Genomic DNA, 19,593 nt, shown 5'->3' with positions numbered 1-19,593 from the left:
ACATGGATGCATTCAAATGGTATCATTACTAAAAACAGTTCAAAAAAAGTTTAAATTGTTTCAGGAGGGAGTTAGAAGCTCAAAGTCACTAGTGTTATTCATTTTAGGGAAAGATTGTTCTCCTGTGTTTCCGGGCAGGGAGCCGGTATGAGTAAGATCATAGACACCATGGCTACTCTGAGGTCATCAGGAGAAAATAATTGACCTTGATAGTAAAAGAACCAGCTAGTCATCAATTCCATCCCCTTTGCCAACCAAACAGGCAATACTTAAAGAGCAGGAATCACTTGAATTTAACTTAGGCTCAATTCTTTTTGAGCCTAATTCCTAGTAGAGTAATTGCTATAGTTTTGATGGAATTTTTTAAGTCCAAGTCCCCATAAGTACTATTTTATAATTAGAAAAACAGTTAGTTTACACAGGGATTCATCTTTTCATACATTACTCTACGATTGCTGACTGGCAGAGCTCCTGGAACATTGTGTGTATGTTGGTGGGGAAGGCGGGGGAGAAGTATAGATGGAAATGGTTAGGATGCTGTTCCTGACACTTACAACCTGCTCCAAAGCAAAGCCACAGGTGACTAGCATGAGTCCCAAGAATTGCTGAGAGGTTGACTGGAATGCAGTTCAAGGTTGCTTTCAGTGCTAAACAAGCAAACAATCCAGGCAGAAGGGAAATAATACAAGGACACAAGTGAATAGCCAGAATTACTGTGCTTTTCTAGTTATCTATGAGGTGGGAATGAGAAAGTCATGATGTCAAAATAGTAAGAAATGAGAGCCTGCTATTGTTTCTATCTGTAAGCTGGGAGCTTCCTTCTAGCTTGACCAACAACAAATAAGGCAGATCCTTGTTGTGTCACATATCTCATGCTTCTAATTTTCTCTCTACATCCTGGGGACTACTGCAGGTCTATAAACCCATGACCTACTCGAAATGGAGCTACTTACTTAAGCCCTCTGAGCCTTAGTTTCCTCATCTGTACCACAAAGACAATAATGCCTCTATCATTGTCTTTGCTTTACTCAGGGAGCTAAAGTGAGATGGCCCATGTAACACTATCTGGCACAAAGTAGGTGCTAAAACACCCCTTTCTTTTCCACTCTACCTTCATTTTCATCATCCACACATGCTCATTGAAGAACTCTTACTTTTCAACGTTCTTAGGTTCACATGACAATTGTGTCTCCAAACCCTGTTTCTTCTTTGACAGGTAAGAGCCTCCACCTGCACTTTATGCAACACCTGAAGGCTCTCACATTTACCTGCATTTCACATTTGCCTCTATCACCAGCAAGCAGCATTCACACATGGGAACCTCTTTTGATCTCGGGTTGGAAACAAAACAACTATTATTATACCCATTTTACAAAGTCTGAAATTGAGACACCAAGAATCAAGAACAGACTTGTCTCTGTCTTATGGGGCTTTGGAAGGGTTCATCTCATCTTTTGTCCAGTTCATTCATTGTCTCAGTCCCTGGGTCTGAAATCCAGCCAACTGCTCATTAAAATCTTACTACACTGAGTTGTCTTCTTATTGATATACCAACAAATTGTTTGTCACTTACACTTTACAATAGAATAATTAATCAACTCTTGAACAATTAATAGCAAACTTAAGAGAAAAAATGTGAAGATGTGATGGGAAGTTAACAATCGTATTTGACATTTTACGCAGGAGAAGATTTTGTATCAGAGATTATATGTCACAGGCATTAATTGACAGGTCAGCACAGAATGCACCACCCATCATTTCTTCATGGTAATGAACTTCCCTTGGGAGGTGATGGAACATCCTAGCAATAGGTGCTCACTGCATTATGACATTTTCTTGGTTTTGTCAATTCTTCCTAATCGAAAGCCAAAGTTTGCCCGTGTCAATGAGAGCTTTGGATAACTAATTAAGTTTGAGCTTCTCTACAAATCTCTGGAGACAGAACCATTCTGTTTGAAAGTACTGTGTTATCTGCCTGATATGGTAGAATGCATGCTGATAAAAAACTACTTTGGGATGTTGCCTACTAAAGCTTGCACCTGTCTTACTTCATTTATGGTTATTAGACTCACTACACAATTGGGTCTGGGACTAAAACCAAGTATTCATGATTTCCAATCTAAGTTACATTCTGTGTATACAAACAACTGCCAAACTTCTCGAAGAATCATAGTGTTCATGTACACATCATTAATTTCAACAAAATTATTAAACATTTATCATATTTTGCATACTATGTTGGGATAGGGGAGTGAGACTTCATGAAACAGACATAGCTAAAGTGACCATACTACATATTGTTCAAAAGGGGATTCTTTTAGAATGAAGGGGGCAATAAAAATAATAACTCAGAACAACAGGCATGTGCCTAGATTTTTATGCAACATCCCAGTGAATTGAAGTATATAGTCAACAATAGTGTAGGGTACTGTGATAAGTGATGGTTGACAGAGGCATGGCAACTTCAGAAAGAGGAATTCTTAAGTGGGAAGGTTTCTCTCACTAAGGAAGTGATATTCGAGTAAAGACCTGACAAATGAAGACAATTAGTCAAGTAGAAAATACATCTAATGAAAAGACCTGAGGAGGAAAATGGCTTGCTATGCTGAGAATACAGAGAAGAGACCATTACAGAAGATGTAGATGGGAAAGCTTAGAAGAGCCACCAGTTGTGGAGAGGTGGTGCTCACAGGAAAGTATTCTCTGGGGATACCTCAGAAGTTTCACAATATTGATTCAAATATCCATATCAAAAGTGCTCAGATACCCAATGGTACATGTCTATATAGATGTTATAGATATACTTACCATTTAAAAAACCATAATGACATGCACACTAAAACATGTTATTTATAATTTAAAATCTCAGAGGATCTCAAAGCCTCTCTCCATATCTGTATGCATATAGTTAAAATTCACTAATTAGGAAGGTTTTTAGTTGGCATTTGTTCTTCTTGGAATGCAGAACTGTACACATCTACTTACACAAAATTTCACAAGTGTGTGTATCACTATTACACATATATACTACTTAAATAAACGCCAGGAAGGGCTTAATGAGGTCAGGGAATACTTTCATCATAGTGTCTGGTAAGCAGTCTAATAAAAACAATGCATTACATGGAGCGTCATATTTTTATCTTAGCACTTGTAGGTTAAGGGTCTTCTAAGTGCTATATTTGTAATAAGGAATATGAGCGGTAGTTAAATGTTTTTAGTGATTCAACTTATAAAAGACCCAAAGTTTTTTGAAGCTTTAGTCAATTTAGCCAAAGAATGCACAAAGATTGCAAGACAAGTCATTACCTAACATAACTTTTTCCATGTTAGTAGAGGCTTGCTTGATACTACAAAACAAAACAAGAAAGAACAGCCAAAAGTAAATTAAGGGATGACTCTAATATGAAATAATTATCATCTCAGATCTTTGACTCCACATATTTATATCATCAAAACAGCCTCAGGATTTTTTCATTTATTGATTGTAAAATAAATGTAATAAATCAGAAGTTCTACACTACTGTCATGTCAATTGCTTTAATGTGCTTAATTGAGTTTCCACTTAAGATTTTGTTTGGGAAAATAGTTCATTGCTAAAGATATTCAAAACTAAAGGAGTCTAGACCCCCTTTCTACTGAATATTTGTATTATGGAAAAATTTGTTTTGGTCAATCTCAGTTGACTCATCACCAACAGGGTTAATTATAGTTTACTGCCTCAAGGCCAAGATATTCACCCAAACACTTGTTGAAAAATAAACAATTCTCCAAGTTCATACAGTGCTAAGAACAGAACCTGCTAGGATCTAGTGTGTGGCAGTTGACTTCCAGTGATCAGAACTATGTCATCGTGTGGGGCCCACATAAATAAAACACATGCAGGCCAGAAAGTCCTTCCAGAAAAATACAGCCATCAACATCAAGGGAGAAATAAGTGTTATGCTTCTGAGCTTCATTGAAAGAGTCACATTCAATCCACTCTCCCCTTGAAAACTTACTTTATTTCCATGGCTTCAAGTTCCACAGGAAAAAACCACAAAGAGTGGTCAAGCTGGATGAACAGTCTGTACTGATGTCAAGAAAAATAGAAAGCCATTGAGGTGCAGGGAAAGCCAGACAAAATGTCTTCTGTACTTCTCCTGAAACCATCTATAGGAACCAGGAGCTAAAATCAGGACCTTGATGGGCAGCCTCCAGAAAGCAGAAGGATGGCTCCTGCAGGCCTGGGGCTGGAGTGATGGCATGGTATGGATTTAGTAAAGTACAGGGAAATTTTGTCATGTAGTCTGGGGCACAGAAGAAGTGTGCTGCAAACAATAGGAGATTCATTCCCTTCACCTACATTTTCCCTACCTGGAGAACAGAAAAAAGCCCACATAGTTGCCTGGAAAACATTGAATTGGTGTTTAATTCAGAATCCAACATTTATTTTGAGATTTCAGGCAAACAATTTAAATCATTTCTATCCTAAATTATGCCATTCATAATAAAGAGACAATGAGGCACATTAATATTTCTGTGATTTTTGAGAATTCTTGAAACTTTGAATGCTATGCTTATGTACTGAGGGGGTGAATTCAATTCTGATATATTGTGAAAATTTTTGTAAATGTCACAATGTATCACCAGTACAACAATAATAAAATTTAAAGTGTCATTAAGCATATATAAAAATTTGAAATCCATTATTTATAGGTATATGAAAATTATTGCAACATATCTCTAGTTGAAAAAAAGAAGAGCAAAGCTTTGGAGGAACCTTGACTTATGGAGGGTTTAAATGTGATGTTCAAACTTGCAGATTTCATGAATGAGTAAAAAATTTCATTTATTGGTTTTTTTAATTATAGACTAAGTATTTCAGGATTTTACTTTCCCTAAATAATATCATTTAAAATAAAATGTGCACCACTACTACATAGCATCATGCATAAAGCAATTTTTTAAATAAAAAAATTGAAAAAGTAAAAGGAAGTACTTTTCCAGGAAAAAACAGTTGGTAAAACTAACACAATATGCAAAAATGCAGAAAAATTCCAACATGTACTAATAGATGATAATTCAAATAGTATGCATTTTTCTTTTTGAAAATTGGGCACCTGTATTGAACACACTACATTAAATAGAACATGCAACTTGATCTGGCATGCCATTGTCAAAAATCTATTTTCAGGTCATGGGAATGAGAGCAAAGCTTTGAATGCTACTTATTCAATTAAGTTACAAATTCATCTGAGATTTTAACTTACCTTCAAACCCATGACTTGGGTCTTGTTCATGACCAACATTGTTTTTCAGATCAGCATTTGAAGTTACTGTTGTTCCCTTCTCATCTCCCAATCATCACAATTCAGACTCTGGTCTGAATTGGTCTGTATAAAATTAGAAAGTTAGCACATGTGAGGTATTATTACTAATTCTGTGTTTCAAAATGAAGTGATGGAGCCAGAAAGAAGTTAAATAACTCATTCACTATAAATGCCATTTCCAAATTGTCTGTGATTCAAAAGTTGGTGATGTATTGAATCCTTGCAAACATAATCAATACTGTCTAATAACAGGTATAAATCCATTTCTGTTGCTCTACCAAGGTACCTAAGGCTGGCTGCTTTAAGAGAAACAGCAGTTTATTTAGTTCACAATTCTAGAAGTTCAAGGGCATGTCACCATAATCGGTTCAGAGCTGGCAAAGACCCCAAGACAGATGGCATCATGGCAGGGGTGCCTGTGAATGGAAGAGATCACATCACCAGACAGAAAACCAAACCAAAGAGCAGGAGAGGGCTGGTAGCACTTCTCACTAGACTTCATTTCTTAGCCATGCACATCCTTCCAAAACCAATCTCCCCACATGTAAACCCTTGGGAGGCAAATGAAAACTGCATGCAAGGCATAGGAATAGTGAAACTTTTTATTGTTTATTATGTATAAGGCTTCATGTGAAATGCTTTTACATTGAATATGCTGTATTCTCACAATGATCCTAAAGATGGGTCCCATCATTAATCCTATTTTACAAGAGAATAAACAGAGGCCCTGTTGGTAAGTCACTTGTCTAGGGCCCAACAGGAATGCAAACAAGGCAGTCCGGCAGGGACTCTAATGATGAGATGTGCCCATGCATGGGTAATTTCGATGATATCAGGAACTCTTGTTTTCAGGAAGATAGCATCTGGTATTACTTGTATTAAAATATCTAGAAAAAATTAAAATGATATATAAAATACTAATAATTTTAGAAACTTTAGTAATTTGGAGAGACAAAGATGACTGGAAACCCTACAACTGTATAAAGAGAAGAACTTTTCTAAGGTGAGCTGAGAACCAATCATTTTTTTCTCCGAGGGCATTTGCCATTTATAGACACAGGCTAAGGTTTGGACTTGTCTTAGGCCAACTGTCTCCATTGGGAGGAAAGAGATGTGGATAGATGTTTGACAGTATAGTGGATAAGTAGGACATATTGCACCCTAGAGGAATTCCAAGGACCTGAGCTGGTGAGGAAGTTATGAAGGCTAAAATTGGCTTGAAAAGACAGATATATGACTAAAAGTTCCCATAAAAAAGAAACCTAAAACATATTTTCCTCTAGAGACATTTATTTTATTTAGAGATTGCCTAGGGTGGGAATTTAAAGAGATAAAAAGTGATAGATATAGATAATACCTTGAAAAGATAGTGAGGGTAAAATAAAGTTCTTTAAAAAATGAAGATGAAGATTAGAGACATCTAGCACTTTACTGTGTCTCCACAAATCTGAAACAATAGATCAGATATACAAATTGTAACAAAAAACACAAGAAAGATGAAAAAGCAATGTAATATGACTCCTTCAAAAGCTCATGACTCTTTAAAAACTGAATCCAAAGACATCTGAAATGGTTGAAATGTTAAGCAAATAATTCAAAAGTATAGTTTCAAAAATGATCATTGCCCTCAGGAAGGATTGAAACAAACAGATGAATCAAATAAGGAATTCAATTTTGTATATAAATGAAAAAATCACAAATATGGAGAAAAAATTCATGAGGGAAACTGATATTCTGGGAGACAGAGGAATAGAATTGTTGAGAAAAAAAACCTCAGAAAATCAAGTAAAAGACACATGGAAAGCATAACCAATAGACTATATCAAGTGGGAAAAGAATACCAGGGATTGAAGACAAGGACAAGGAAATATTACATTCAGAAAGCAATACAGAAAAGAGAATAAATGAGCTTGACCGCAGCTTTCAAGAACTCTGAGACATGCTCAAGAAATAAACTTAAGAATCCATGATGTATAAAAAGGAACTGAGAGGCAGTTAAAGGTAAAGAAAACACATTCAATGAAATTATAGCAGGAAATTTCCCAAATCTAGGGAAAAATTGGACAGCCAAGTATAGCAGCTACTTAGAAACCCAAATAGTCACAAACTGAAAAGAACCTCTCCACATCACACTGCAATCAAAATGGTAAACTGGGGGAAGATGGTGGGAGCAACCTAACAATGTATTATGTAAGCCCATTTGAAATTGTCATAGTGAATCCCTCCATTTTATTTTATCTTAATAAAATTGAAAAAAAAGCTAAACTGAAAAACACAGAAAGAATATTAAAATCTACAAGACAAACACATTAATTTACTTAGAAAGGCAGATTTACATCACTTTTCAGCAAAACTCCTAAAAGCTAGGAAAGTGTGGGATGCTATAATTCAAACTTTGAGAGTAAATAATTGACAACCAAGATTCTCATATTCAGCAAGTTATCCTTTAAGTTAGATTGTGATGTAAAAACCTTCCAAGGTAAGCACAAACTAGAGAAATTCATGGGCAGCAATGTAGAAAATATTGAAAGGAATCTTACACAAAGATGAGGAAGAAAATCACAAACATGAGAGCTCAGGAAATAACAAATTTCAGAAGAAGAATAGATGAACAAATGAGAATTAGGAAAGAATCAGACACATTCAAGTTGGTAAACTGGTAAACTGCTAAGTTTAGTAAGACAGAAAAGAAGAAGAATACACAGTATTGAATCAAATTGGGAGAAAAACAACAAAATTATAAAATCTCAAATCCTACTCAATAATAACTGTAAGTGATATTAACTCTTCAATCTTTAGATTCAGGCTTTGCTGACTAGATGAAAAAACAAGATCCAACTATTGTTGTCTACAAGAAACACACCTCACTAACAAAGATGCACACAAACTGAAAGTGAAAAGGTGAAAAACAATATACCACGCAACTGAAAAATGAAAGTAAACAAGAGTAGCTATATTCATATTTCACAAAATAGACTTCAAGTCAAAATTAGTTATGAAAGACAAAGGTCACTAAATATTAATAAAGTTAATCATCTCTGAAGAATATATAATGAAGGTAAATATATATGCACTAAATGTAGATACATCCAATTTCATAAAAATAAATACTACTAGAAATAAAGAGACAGATAAGTCCAGATACAATAGTAATGGGTAATTTTAACACCTCAATCTCATCAGTAGATTGACCATACAAAAAAAAAAGAAAGAAAAAAAACCTCTAAAAATAACCTGTACCATAAGTCAAACAGACTTAACAGACATCTACAGAATATTCTCATTCAGGTGGGGCATGGTGATGCATGTCTGAAATCCCAGCTACTCAGGAGGTGGAGCTCAAGGGGATCATGGATCAAGACCAATCCAGTGAAAAAATGTGATATCTTATCTTAACAAAAATCCAGGCATGTGGTTCTTGCTTATAAAGTCCCAGTAATACAGGCAGTTCAGGTAGGATGGTTGTAGTCTGAGGCCATCCCCAAGCAAAAAGCACAAGATCCCATCTGAAAAATAACTAAATAACTAAAGGAGAAAAAAAAAAGGCTGGGAACATGGTAGGATGGTAGAATGCTTGCCTAGCCAGCAAGCAAGAGGCTCTGAGCTCAAACTCCAGCACTTCCAACAACAACAACAAAGAAAAAAGTAATGAAAAAACTCAGTAAAAATTAAAAACAAAAAGAACATTCTCATCCAACATATGTAGAATACATATTCTTCTCAGGAGCCCATTGGACTTTATAAAACCAATCTTATTTTAGGTCATCAAGCAACTATTAACAAATATAAAGAAAGGAAATGATTTCAATTTAAAATATCTTACCTGTCAGATCATAATGAAAACAAACTAGAAATTAACAGTAAGGAAAACCATAACTATAAACACAGAAATTGAACAATAAACTCTTTAATGATCTGTAGGTCATTGAAGAAATCAGGGAGACAGTTTTAAAAATTCCTAGAATCAAATGAAAATGAAAACCACAACTTAACCAGAAACTTTGACATACACAAATACAGTGCTAAGAAGAGGGTTTATAGCTATGACTGCCTATATTAAAAAATTAGAGAGATTTCAAATAGCCTAACAATGCACCTCAAATTCTTAGAAAGCAAGAATAAGTCAAACCCAAAATTAGTAGATTGAAAGAAATAATAATGATCAGGTCAGAATTAATGAAATGGAGACCAAAATAACAATACAAAGAAAAAAATTAAAGAAAGATTTGACTCTTTGAAAGATAAGCAAGGTTGATAAATCCATAGCAAAATTAACAAAAAGTTAAGAGAAAACATAAATTAATAAAATTAAGATGGAAAAGGGAATATTATGGAGATACCAATGGAGTCCAGATGATCATTAGGGGATATTTTGAAAAATTATATTTCAATAAATTGGAAGATCTAGAAGAAATGGACAAATTTGTTTATACATAACCTACCAAAATTGAACTAAGCAGATATAAACAACTTAAACAAATCTATAAGATTATAGATTTTCTTACAGATTTGTTTGAGACTGATGCAGCAATAAAGAATCCCTAAACAAAGAAAAGTTCAGGATGGATTCACTGTTGAGTTCTACCAGACCTTTAAAGAACTAATGCCAAGGCTCCTCAAATTATTCCAGGAATAGAGGGAAGGAATGCTATCAAACTCATTCTACAAATCCAGTATTATCCTGAAACAAAACCAGATAAGAACACAATAAAGAAACTATGTATCAATTTTCTTAATGTACACGTACAGAAATGTCCTTCATAAAATACTTGCAAGTCAAATTCAGCAACACATTATGAAAATCATATACCATGATCAAACTGAGTTCTTTCCAGGTATGCAAGGATGGTTCAACACCCACAAATCAATCAATGAAATACAGCACACAAATATAATCATAGATTCTATGATTATCTCAATAGATGCAGAAAAAGCCTTTGACAAATTCCAACATCCCTTCATGATAGGAGCCCTGAAGAAATTAGGAATAGAGAAACACACATGAATATAATAAAAGTTACAGACAACAAAACTATGGCCAACATTATACCGAATGGGTAAAATCTGAAAATGTTTCCACAAAATCAGGAATAAGATTTGGGTGTCCACTCTCTCCACTCATTTTCAATCTCATGCTTGAATTTGTACCTAGAATAATAAGGCAAGAGGAAGAAATAAAAGGACACCAATAGGAAGGGAAGAAACCAAATTATTGCTATTTGTAGACAGTGTGGACCTATACCTAAAATACCTCAAAGACTTCACTAGAAATTCTTATTTTGATAATCACATTCATTGAAGCAACAGGATGAAAAGTCACCATACAAAAAATAATAGCTTTTCTATATATCAATAAAGAATATGCTGAAAAAGAAATAAAAAGCAACCCAATTCACTATAGCCTCAATAAAATGAAATAGCTAAGAATAAAACCAAGTCAAGGACACTGAAAGACCTCTTCAATGAAAGCTGTAAAACACTGAAGAAAGAAATTTAAAAAGACACTAACAGATGGAAAGACTTCCCATATTCATGGAGAACAAAATAAATATTGGAAAATGCCAATAATACTGGGTGAAATCTATAGGTTCAATGACATCCTTCACAGAAACAAACAAAAAAAACAATTCTAAAATTCATACAGAAGCACAAAATTCCCCAAATAGCCAAAACAATCCTGAGCAAAAGAGAGCAATGCTGGAGGTATCACAATAACTGAGTTCAAAACATATCACAAAACCATAAAATAAAAAGAGCAAAGTACTGGTGCAAAAACAAATATGTACACCAGTGGAACAGAATAGAGAACCCCAAAATAAACCCACTCAACTGCATTATCTCATTCTTGACAAAGGCACCAAAACTCATGTTGGAGAAATGATAGGCTCTTCAAGAAATGGTGCTCAAAATGGATCAAAGACCTTAATATAAGATGTGAGACTTGGAAATTACTTCAAGAAAACTCTTCAAGATACAGACATTGAAGGATCTTTCTGAAAAAGACTCCAATAGCCCAGGATATCAGAGCAAGAGCTGACAAATGGGATTGTTTCAAAATAAAAAAGCTTTTGAACAATAAAAGAAACAAAGAGAGTGGGAGAAAGTGTTTCTCAGATATTCATCTGACAGAGGATTAATGCTTAGTATATATAAAACTCTCAGAAAATCAAACACCAAAAGAACTAACCCAACAATAAATGGGCAAATGAATACACATTCTCAAAAGAAGTACAAATGGCCAATAAATACATGAAAATGTTTCTTACCTTTAGCTAGTAAAAAAAATGCAAATTAAAACTACACTGATATTTCATCTCATTCCTTTCATATCATCAAGAAAAGAATAAAGAACAAATGCTGGCAAGGATGCAGGGAAAAAGGAACTCTTACATACTGTTGATAGGAATGTAAGCTATTGTAGCCACTATGGAAAGCAGTATGTATCTTCCTCCAAAAACTAAAAATAGAACTTCCCTACAATCCTGCTATACCATTCGTGGGTATACAACAAAAGGAATCACAGTCAGCATAAATACAGACATCTGCCTACCCATATTTGTTGTGGCACTATTCACAATAGCCAAGTTATTGACTCAGCCTAGTTGCCTATTGACAGTTAACTGGATAAAGGAAATATGTTGTATGTACACAATTGAATGTTATTCAGCCACAAAGAAGAATGAAATTATGTTATTTGCAGGAAAAATGGATAAAACTGGATCATCATGTTCAGTGAAATAAGCCAGATTCAGAAAGACAAATATCACAGGTTTCCTCTCATGTGGGGAGTCTCAGTTTTAACAATGAAAGATATGGAAGTAGAAGGGGGACTACTTGGGAGAAGGGTGGACATGCAAGAAGGGAGAAGAGGACAAGAGAGGATAATGGTGGGGTGAATATGTATAAAGTACATTTGCACATATATGAAAATATCATAATTAAATCCATTATTTTATATAATTAATATACACTAATTTAAATAAATAAGAACTCACAATACTAGAGAGAAAGAAGAAAAAGTGGGGGAAAATAGGAAATTTGTCATCTTGATTCACCACAATGTAGACGCCCTTCATTTAGAGACTGTATGAACAAATTATGGGATATTTAGCCACTCAAACTTGTTCTGCTCAGCAGTAAGAATGAATAAACTATTACCAGCATAGATGAATCTCAAATGTGCCATGGTAAGTGAGAGAACCATATTCAAAAGGTTTCATTTATATGACATCCTAAAGAAGACAGCAATAGGAACAGAATACCCACCTGACATTGTCAGTGTTTTTGAACCAAAGGGCATAGGCTGATTATTAGGACTGATAGAGCTATTCCATATTTTGGGTCTGATGATGGTTACATGACCCTGATTGTCAAACTTACAGAAATTATAACATTAAAAATGAAATTTTAGGAGATTCCAAGATGGCGGCTAGAAGTAGGAAGCAGAAAGCGACCCTCCTATAGTGAAATCTTGGAGAGACGCTGGAGACACACTTTGCAGGCATAATCACTGAGAAAAGGCATAACTTTGACCCCTCCACATCTCCAGCCGGTGCAGAGAATCTCCACTTCACGTTAAACGGAGAAACGAGGAGGGCCCCCGGGGCCGCCAGTGGCCGGCGCCCATACAGCTTGGGAAGACGCGGACCAGGTGAGCTTCGCCGTACCGCGGTACCCCCACAGACAAGCCTGGGCCAGAGCAGCATAGCCCCCTGGACAGACTGACCTCCACCCCGGAAAAAAAGAGAAACTGAGTAATAAGCAATAAGAACAGTTAAGACACGCTGGAAAGAGGGTGGGGCGCCCTGAGCGCTGAGGATTGGGGGAAGGGAACCCTTCCCGGGACTGTAAATAAACAAGCCGGGTGGGCCGGAGAGCCTCTGGCGGGAGCGGGGCATGCGCCCAAGCAACCAGGAGCGGGGAAGCTTGTAAGAGGAGGGAAGACCCACTTCCCATGTGAACTGTAAACAAACATGGCGGCCGGCAGGAGCAGCAGCACCGCCCAGTAAGCAGGAGCAGGAAAGCTGCTGAAAGTGGCAGTGGGAGGAAAACTTCAGAGGAGAGGGGCTCCCACATGAACTGTAAATAAATACACAGGCCTGACAACATGGGGCAGTGTCACCTTTCCCAGTGCTTGGAAGGGGGAAAGCCTGTAGCAGAGGCTCCGGCACAGGAGAACTCTGAGCAAACAAAGCCTGTGGGACCAGGTGAGTGCTAGCTCACCCCAGAGATCTGCATAAAAAACGCCACCAACTACAGGCTGAGAGCAGCAGGCAGGCAAGCCACAGTTGCAGATACCACTCTCAGAACTGTCTCCAGACGCTTTTTTTTCTTTTTCTCCCTACCTTTGATGAGAGAACAACCAAATTACACCTGCAAGCTGAAAAACTTACTGAAACTGTATTGCATTTGAACTGGGGACACTTGGTGGGGCTTTTTGTGTGTGTGTGTGTGTGTGTGTGTGTGTGTGTGTGTGTGTGTGAGTGTGTAGTTTTGTTCTACTTTATGCATTCCCTTTGATGAGACAACTACAGAACAACATCTGAGGCACCAACTCCAGGACTGGAGATTGAGACAGACACCCAAATTATTAAGACTGAAACTGCATTGCATATAAACTTGGAAGTTTTTTGTTTTTTTTTTTTTTTAATTTTCTATTTTCCATTTTATTTTAATTCATTTTTATATATAGATATTACTTTCATTTACTTATTTTTTATTTTTTATCTTTGATTTTCAATCCTCTCTCTGTCTCTCTAATGTCTGTTCAGCTTACTGTCGATTAGTACACTAACATTCCCTATTTATACCTTTGAAACTCTCTTGTCTGATATCTTGTTCTGCTTTCTCCCTCTTGTCTGCATATTTGTTTTCCCCTTTTCTTTAACTTCTTGCTTTCCATCTCAGCTCACTCTTCCATTCTAAATATTACCATTGTTATTATTACAAGCTAGAAAATACTTAATTACACACAGTACAGGGACAGTAACAACACCAAGGACAATGACGGGAAGACAGAAAAAACAGGGAAACCAGTTTCCCCACAGCAAAAAATTAGTACAGGAACCAGAGGGGAATGAAGAGAACAGAAACTCAGATCCAGACTCCAACAAAATGAAGATAAACTTTGCCAAAGGACCCAATGAAGCCCACAAGAATAATTTAAAAGAAGACATACTACAAGTACTCAATGGGAATTTTATAGAGATAATACTGGATAGGGTCAACCAAAATGTACAGGAGACACTCAAGAAATTCCAAGACAACAAAAATAGAGAATTTGAAAAAGCAAAAGAAGAAATAAAGGAAACCATAGAAGCACTGTATAAACACCAAAGTGAAAGAGAGAACACAATGAATAAATGGATAAATGAACTCAGGACAAAAATAGACAACAATAAAGAAGAAAACTGCCAGGATATGGAAAACCTCAGAAAAAAAAAACAAAACAGAACTGCAAAACAAAATGGAAGGCCAATCCAGCAGAATAGAACAAACAGAAGACAGAATCTCAGAACTTGAAGATGAAATGGTAATTAAAGGAAAAACCAAAGAACTATTAATTAAACAACTCAAGACCTGTGAAAAGAAAATGCAAGAACTCACCGACTCCATCAAAAGACCAAACTTGAGAATCATGGGCATCGAAGAAGGAGAAGAGGTGCAAGCAAAGGGAATGTGTAATATATTCAACAAAATAATAACAGAAAATTTCCCAAATCTAGAGAAAGATATTCCCATACAAATGCAAGAGGCCTCCAGGACACCAAACAGACCAGATCAAAATAGAACTACTCCACGACATATCATCATTAAAACAACAAGTTCAGAAACTAAGGAAAGAATATTGAAGGCTGTAAGAGAGAAAAAACAAGTAACATACAAAGGTAAACCCATCAAAATCACAGCAGACTTCTCAGCAGAAACATTAAAAGCAAGAAGAGCGTGGAGTGAGATCTATGAAAATAACTTCAACCCCAGGATACTCTACCCAGCAAAGCTATCATTCAAAATAGATGGAGCAATAAAAGTCTTCCATGATAAGCAGAAACTAAAACAATATGTGACCACAAAGCCACAATTACAAAAGATTCTGCAAGGGATCCTGCACACAGAAAGTGACACCCAACTTAACCATGAAAAGGCAGGCAGCACCAAACCACAGGATAAGAAAAAGCAAGACAGTAGAGAGTAACATCAAGTTAGGTACACACAATCAAACCTTCAAATAACTAAGACAACTAAATGGCAGGAATCACCACATACCTATCAGTAGTAACACTTAATGTTAATGGACTTAATTCACCCATCAAAAGACACCGTTTGACAAAATGGATTAAAAAAGAAGATCCAACAATTTGTTGCTTACAGGAGACTCATCTCACCAACAGAAATAAGCATATGCATAGGATGAAAGGCTGGAAGAAGATTTACCAAGCAAATGGCCCCCGGAAACAGGCAGGAGTAGCAATACTCACCTCTGACAAAGTAGACTTCAAACCTACATTGATCAAACAAGATAAAGAAGGACATTCCATACTAATAAAAGGGGAAATAGACCAAAAGGAAATAATAATCATCAATCTGTACGCACCCAATGTCAACGCACCCAATTTCATCAAACATACCCTGAAAGACCTAAAAGCATATATAAACGCCAACACAGTGGTTGTGGGAGACTTTAACATTCCATTATCATCAATAGATAGGTCATCCAAACAAAAACTCAATAAAGAAATCCAAGATCTAAAATATGCAATAGATCAAGTGGACCTAGTAGATGTCTACAGAACATTTCATCCAACCTCTACACAATATACATTCTTCTCAGCAGCCCATGGAACCTTCTCCAAAATAGATCATATCCTAGGGCACAAAGCAAGCCTCAGCAAATATAAGAAAATAGAAATAATACCGTGCATACTATCTGACCACAATGCAGTAAAAGTAGAACTCAACAACAAAAGTAAAGACAAAAAACATGCAAACACCTGGAAAGTAAATAACTCATTACTTAATGAAGAGTGGATCATCGATGCAATAAAAGAGGAAATTAAAAAGTTCCTGGAAGTCAATGAAAATGAAAACACAACCTACCGGAACCTATGGGACACAGCTAAGGCAGTCTTGAGAGGAAAGTTTATAGCCATGAGTGCATATATTAAAAAGATTGAAAGATCCCAAATCAATGACCTAATGATACATCTCAAACTCCTAGAAAAACAAGAACAAGAAAATCCCAAAACAAATAGAAGGAGAGAAATAATAAAAATAAGAGCTGAAATCTATGAAATAGAAACCAAAAAAACCATACAAAGAATTAATGAAACAAAAAGTTGGTTCTTTGAAAAAATAAACAAGATCGATAGACCCCTGGCAAACCTGACTAAAATGAGGAGAGAAAAAACTCAAATTAGTAGAATTAGGAATGCAAAAGGGGAGATAACAACAAACACCATGGAAGTCCAGGAAATCATCAGAGACTACTTTGAGAACCTATATTCAAATAAATTTGAAAATCTTAAAGAAATGGACAGATTTCTAGATACATATGATCATCCAAAACTGAACCAAGAGGAAATTAATCACCTGAATAGATCTATAACACAAAATGAAATTGAAGCAGCAATCAAGAGTCTCCCCAAAAAGAAAAGTCCAGGACCTGATGGATTCTCTGCTGAATTCTATCAGACCTTTAAAGAAGAACTGATACCAACCCTCTTTACTGTTCCATGAAATAGAAAAGGAAGGAGAACTGCCAAACACATTTTATGAAGCCAGTATTACACTTATCCCAAAACCAGGCAAAGACACCTCCAAAAAGGAGAACTATAGGCCAATCTCCTTAATGAACATTGATGCAAAAATGCTCAACAAAATAATGGCAAACCGAATTCAGCAACACATCAAAAAGATTATTCACCACCACCAAGTAGGCTTCATCCCAGGGATGCAGGGGTGGTTCAACACACGAAAATCAATAAACGTAATAAACCACATTAACAGAAGCAAAGACAAAAACCACTTGATCATCTCAATAGATGCAGAAAAAGCCTTTGATAAGATCCAACACCATTTCATGATAAAAGCTCTAAGAAAACTAGGAATAGAAGGAAAGTTCCTCAACATTATAAAAGCTATATATGACAAACCTACAGCCAGCATTATACTTAACGGAGAAAAATTAAAACCATTCCCTCTAAAATCAGGAACCAGACAAGGATGCCCACTATCTCCACTCCTATTCAACATAGTACTGCAATTCCTAGCCAGAGCAATTAGGCAAGAAGAAGGAATAAAAGGAATACAAATAGGTAAAGAAACTGTCAAAATATCCCTATTTGCAGATGATATGATCCTACACCTTAAAGACCCAAAAAACTCTACTCAGAAGCTTCTAGACATCATCAATAGCTATAGCAAGGTAGCAGGATATAAAATCAACATAGAAAAATCATTAGCATTTCTATACACTAATAATGAACAAACTGAAAAAGAATATATGAAAACAATTCCATTTACAATAGCCTCAAAAAAAATCAAATACCTAGGTGTAAACCTAACAAAAGATGTGAAAGACCTCTACAAGGAAAATTATACACTTCTGAAGAAAGAGATTGAGGAAGACTATAGAAAGTGGAGAGATCTCCCATGCTCATGGATTGGTAGAATCAACATAGTAAAAATGTCGATACTCCCAAAAGTAATCTACATGTTTAATGCAATTCCCATCAAAATTCCAATGACATTCATTAAAGAGATTGAAAAATCTACTGTTAAATTTATATGGAAACACAAGAGGCCACGAATAGCCAAGGCAATACTCAGTCAAAAGAACTATGCAGGAGGTATCACAATACCTGACTTCAAACTATATTACAAAGCAATAACAATAAAAACAGCATGGTACTGGCACAAAAACAGACATGAAGACCAGTGCAACAGAATAGAGGATCCAGATATGAAGCCACACAACTATAAGCAACTTATCTTTGACAAAGGAGCTAAAAATATACGATGGAGAAATAGCAGCCTCTTCAACAAAAACTGCTGGGAAAACTGGTTAGCAGTCTGCAAAAAACTGAAACTAGATCCATGTATATCACCCTATACCAAGATTAACTCAAAATGGATCAAGGATCTTAATATCAGACCCCAAACTCTTAAGTTGATACAAGAAAGAGTAGGAAATACTCTGGAGTTAGTAGGTATAGGTAAGAACTTTCTCAATGAAACCCCAGCAGCACAGCAACTAAGAGATAGCATAGATAAATGGGACCTCATAAAACTAAAAAGCTTCTGTTCATCAAAAGAAATGGTCTCTAAACTGAAGAGAACACCCACAGAGTGGGAGAAAATACTTGCCAATTATACATCAGACAAAGGACTGATAACCAGAATATACAGGGAACTTAAAAAACTAAGCTCTCCCAAAACTAATGAACCAATAAAGAAATGGGCACGTGAACTAAACAGAACTTTCTCAAAAGAAGAAATTCAAATGGCCAGAAAACACATGAAAAAATGCTCACCATCTCTAGCAATAAAGGAAATGCAAATTAAAACCACACTAAGATTCCACCTCACCCCTGTTAGAATAGCCATCATCAGCAACACCACCAACAACAGGTGTTGGTGAGGATGCAGGGAAAAAGGAACCCTCTTACACTGTTGGTGGGAATGTAGACTAGTACAACCACTCTGGAAAAAAATTTGGAGGCTACTTAAAAAGCTGGACATCGATCTACCATTTGATCCAGCAATACCACTCTTGGGGATATACCCAAAAGACTGTGACTCCAGAGGCACCTGCACACCCATGTTTATTGCGGCACTATTCACAATAGCCAAGTTATGGAAACAGCCAAAATGTCCCACCACTGACGAATGGATTAAGAAAATGTGGTATCTATACACAATGGAATTTTATGCAGCCATGAAGAAGAACGAAATGTTATCATTTGCTGGTAAATGGATGGAATTGGAGAACATCATTCTGAGTGAGGTTAGCCTGGCTCAAAAAACCAAAAATCGTACACAACAAGGGGATTGGACTATGAGCACATGATAAAAGCGAGAGCACACAAGGGAGGGATGAGGATAGGTAAGACACCTAAAAAACTAGCTAGCATTTGTTGCCCTTAATGCAGAGAAACTAAAGCAGATACCTTAAAGCAACTGAGGCCAATAGGAAAAGGGGAACAGGTACTAGAGAAAAGGTTAGATCAAAAAGAATTAACCTAGAAGGTAACACCCACGCACAGGAAATCAATGTGAGTCAATG

At 36.1% G+C, this 19,593-nt stretch overlaps 1 long non-coding RNA gene across 1 annotated transcript in view; it reads right to left on the bottom strand.

Moving 5' to 3' along the window:
• Positions 1–5,255: 5,255 nt before the first annotated feature.
• The window catches only part of LOC141421383 (uncharacterized), a 48,104-nt gene continuing 33,766 nt past the window's right edge, over positions 5,256–19,593 (bottom strand). The window contains exon 4 of the long non-coding RNA XR_012445972.1: positions 5,256–5,372. This is a non-coding gene — a long non-coding RNA (uncharacterized lncRNA). The remainder of the gene's footprint in view (positions 5,373–19,593) is intronic.

This window comes from Castor canadensis, chromosome 3 (genome assembly GCF_047511655.1).
Source record: "Castor canadensis chromosome 3, mCasCan1.hap1v2, whole genome shotgun sequence".
Lineage (NCBI taxonomy): Eukaryota > Metazoa > Chordata > Mammalia > Rodentia > Castoridae > Castor > Castor canadensis.
This window is presented reverse-complemented; position numbering and strand designations above follow the sequence as displayed.